Source organism: Mauremys reevesii, linkage group 12 (assembly GCF_016161935.1).
Source record: "Mauremys reevesii isolate NIE-2019 linkage group 12, ASM1616193v1, whole genome shotgun sequence".
Classification (NCBI taxonomy): Eukaryota; Metazoa; Chordata; order Testudines; family Geoemydidae; genus Mauremys; species Mauremys reevesii.
Window position 1 is genome coordinate 29,172,968 of NC_052634.1, and position 4,245 is coordinate 29,177,212.

General features: G+C 47.7%; 1 non-coding gene across 1 annotated transcript; it reads left to right on the top strand.

The window, feature by feature from the left end:
* The first annotated feature begins 1,070 nt into the window (after positions 1 to 1,070).
* LOC120376327 lies at positions 1,071 to 1,260 on the top strand. Its single transcript, XR_005587214.1, has one exon. It is a non-coding gene; the product is annotated as a U2 spliceosomal RNA (small nuclear RNA).
* The last annotated feature ends 2,985 nt before the right edge of the window (positions 1,261 to 4,245 follow it).

Sequence of the window (4,245 nt, forward strand, 5' to 3'; positions counted from 1 at the left end):
CAGCGTTTTTAAACCGTCTGCATGCTGCTTGCAGGCTCCTAACACTTGCCACAGCAGCTCCTTTTAATTTCCCTCCAACCATTTGTACTTATGCCGATAGGTCGACTTTAGGTCTTTAACTTTGAGCGGTAGCTGAGAAGATGGTATACCGGACAGAAACCCGTTCAACAAACCTCTTCATTTCCTTGTTATTTCCTGACTTCTTTATTCATCACCTTTTCCTTATTTCCCAGCAGATTGTCTAGATCTGGGTGCTAGCAGGGGGACCTGACGGGCTCCTTATTTTCTGATTTCTTTCGGAAGCATTGAACTTGCCAGGGCACAGTCAGATTCTGGATGCTCATGGAAATGTAACACCTCGTGCTCAGCTTTAGTTCTGTTTCTCAGCTCTTTTGGAAAATCGATCTTTAGTCTGTCATGTAGCATCCTTGCATTAGGAGATGGCTAATTAATAAGACCATAAACCTTGGCAATCAAATGGAACCTGAAGTCCACAGAAGAGCCTGAAAGGCCCTTGGGGAGTGGAGTGCAAGTTGAGGAAGACTTCCCTGCACAGCTTCTCTCTCAATTCTCGTTTTCCTGTATTGAGTGCAAAAGTCGGGAATCAGCTCAGGGTAGGATTATACCATGTGTGTGCAGTGGTTAGACAAGAAACTGGACTGGTATGGAGCAAAACACTTGTGTGTACGTTTGAGAAGGAGCAGAAAAGAGCAGTGGGGCTGCGGTATAGCGCTTGCATAGGCTTTCTTTGGCCTGTTTTGCTGTAAGAGTTAACAGTGAGAGATTGTTAGTCACATGTCAGTGGGTGGGTTTATGCAAATTAGGCGTGTACAGGGAAACCAGCAAGAGGAAGGAGGGTGAAAGACTTCTCTGTCTTTGAACAGAATTGTGTGTTAAGGGCTCTTGCTTTGAATTCTTCCAGTGGAGTCATTTCGGGGAAGAGATCATCACTTCGAGTTACCTAGTTATCAAGTGTCGTGAATGGTGTTTGGTGCATGTCTGGGAGCTCCTCGTGCTGAAGTAGAAAGAAGTGGGGGAAGAGCAGCTGCCTAACGTCCGAGACTAACAGCATTGCTTCTCGGCCTTTTGGCTAAGATAAGTGTAGTGTCTGTTCTTATCAGTTTAATATCTGATAGGTCCTTTATTTGAGGACTGTATATTAAATTGATTTTTGAAACAAGGGGATGGAATAGGAGCTTGCTCTCACCACCCCATGCATTGACCTGGTATTGCAGTGTCTCCAGGACCAGTGCCTCTCCTTTTGGGGAGAATTGTGTGGTTAAAAAAGCAGAATAAGATTCACTCTAAAGATGCTGATTTGAGAAGATTTTTTTTTAAATTAGTTGGAAAATCAGGTCTCTTTAGCACTTAAGTTCTTCATAACAATGTATTGTTAAAATTCCTTGGGAGTGTTTTCTGAGTCTACAGCTGTGAGTTTCTTTGTCTTGCTGGAAAATTGTTTTAAAAGCTGAGATTCTTCTATCAGAGAGGTAGCCGTGTTAGTCTGGTTCTGTAGAAGCAGCAAAGAATCCAGTGGCACCTTATAGACTAACAGATGTTTTGCAGCATGAGCTTTCGTTCGTGGGTGAATACCCACTTCTTCGGATGCAAGCAGTGCAAGCAGTATTCACCCACGAAAGCTCATGCTGCAAAACATCTGTTAGTCTATAAGGTGCCACAGGATTCTTTGAGATTCTTCTGTTTGCTGTGAGTTTTTTCAACAACATGAGGGTTGAATGCTTTCCAGACTGAGGGTCTGTTTGGGAGATGGTTGGGGGGGGGGACACAGATTGGCAATATTCAAGGTCACATGTATATCAATAACTGGATGAGTTACACAGACTTCTCCCCACCCAGCCTATGTTCCATGTATCTTGACTGAGCCTGTCGCCCACCATCCCAGAGCAGAAGCCTGAAGCCTGAGCCCCACCGCACGTGGGGAGGAGGGGAACTCCCGCTGGTTGCCGGCTCCTGCAGTGTTTATGACTCCGGAAGGGGGTAGGGACCAGCCCCTGCAGGCAGTCGGGGGGATGAGCCGCTGCTTTGCTGCCCCCGAATCCCCCTCAATTACAGCCCGGGAGGCTGTGGCCACAATAAAAGCCCCTGGTGGCCACATTTGAGAAATGCTGGAGCCTCACAGTAAACAAATCCCAGCAGGTTTGTCACACCCTATCCCCCACCCTGGGAATTTCCTGCCCTCTCCCACCCAGACCAACCTCCTGGAAGTTCCCACCCCTATGTATTTACTGCCCTTTCTCCCACCAAGGGAACCCGCCAGCAACTCCCTGATAATCCCTCCCTCAATTGGCTCCACTGCAGCCATTTCCCTTCCCCGGCCCCTGGGAGGACGGAATGAGCTGGAGCAAAACATGGATGTTGCGCTGCAGCCTGTTAGGGCAAAAGGGCAACTGGGGACATGTCAGAACAGGAAATAATTTCCCAGCACAATTCCCCAGGCTCTTTCCTGCACACGGATATTCCAGCTTGTCCTGCATGGGACAGAAAAATTCAAATGTAGGGCTGTCAATTAATCGCAGTTAACTTACACAATTAACTTTAAAAATATCATGATTAATCTCAGTTTTAATCACACCGTTAAACAATAGAATATCAATTTAAATTTATTATATTTTTTGATTTTCTACATTTTCAATTAGATTGATTTCAATTACAACACAGAATACGAAGTGTACAGTGCTCACTATATATAGTTTTATTACAAATATTTACACTGTAAAATATAAAGTGCTGTAGTGCAATCTCTTTATCATTAAAGTGCAACTTGCATAGGTAGATTTTTTGTTGTTGCATAAGTGCACTCAAAAAGAAAACAATGTAAAACTTCAAGTCCAGTCAGTCCTACTTCTTGTTCAGCCAATTGCTGAGACAAACAGGTTTGTTTACATTTACTAGAATAATGCTGCCCGTGTCTTGTATACGTCACCTAAAAGTGAGAACAGGCTCTCGTGGCACTTTTGCAGCCAGCATTGCAAGGTATTAACATGCCAGATATGCTAACATCCATATGCCTTCATACTTCAACCACCATTCCAGAGGACATGCTTCCATGCTGAAAACGCTCGTTAAAAAAATAATGCATTAATTTGTGACTGAAGACCTTGATGAAGAACTGTATGTCTCCTACTCCATGGTTCTATCCGCATTCTGCCATATATTTCGTTTTATGGCAGTCTTGGGTGATGACCCAGCACATGTTCATTTTAAGAACACTTTTACTGCAAATTTGACAAAAAACACAAAGAAGGTATAATGTGAGATTTCTAGAGATAGCTACAGCGCTCGAGCCAAGGTTTAAGAATCTGAAGAGCCTTCCAAAATCCAAGAGGGACGAGGTGTGAAACATGTTGTCAGAAGTCCTCAAAGAGCAACACTCTGATGCAAACACTACAGAACCTGAACCACTAGACAGGAAAATCAATCTTCGGTGGGTGGCATCTGACTCAGATGAGGAATATGAATGTACTTTGGATCATTATCGAGCAGTACCTGTCATCAGCATGGAAGCATGTCCCTGGCCTCTGATTGCTAGAAGCTGGGAGGGGAGAACAGGGGCTGGAGCTCTCCATGGCCGCCTGGTCTGCTCACTCCCTCTGCAGCCCGTAGCCAGAGCCAGCCTTAGGGGTGGGTGCCACCAGGGCATTGCCCAGGGGTACCATGCTCAAGGGCGGTGCTGTACGGTGGCAGAGAGGTGTGTGCTGCCGGTGTAAAGTCAGAAGCTGCTCCTGGCTGGCAGGGGAGTGCTGCTTGGGGTGGTGCCCAGATTTCTCCCTGCTCCCTCCCGGCATAGGAACATGGGGGGAGGGAGGGGAAGAGAAGGGGGAGAGAGCGGTGATGAGCGGCTACTGCTCCCCCCAATGTTCCTCTGTGCCCCCCTAGGGGGCTGTGAGGGGGGAGCAAGAGCGACATCAGGGCTCCCTGCCTCCAGGTCACCTTCCCCACCTGGGCTGCATAAGGGGAGGACAAAGAGCAGCCGCCCAGGTAGGGAAGGTGACCTGGAGGCAGGGAGCCCTGATGTCGCTCCTTACTCCCCCCTCACAGCCCCCTAGCGATCTGCGGAGGAGCAGTGTTCAGGGGCGGCGGGGGGAGCGAGCAGCAATGCAGCTACTCCGTGCATCCAGGTCAGTTTCCCCGAGTGGGCACAGGAGGAGGTGCAGGGGTTAGGGGAAGAGGGGGCACAGTGCAGGGATTAGGGGTGCGGGAGGAGGCAGGGGTTAGGGGTGCAGG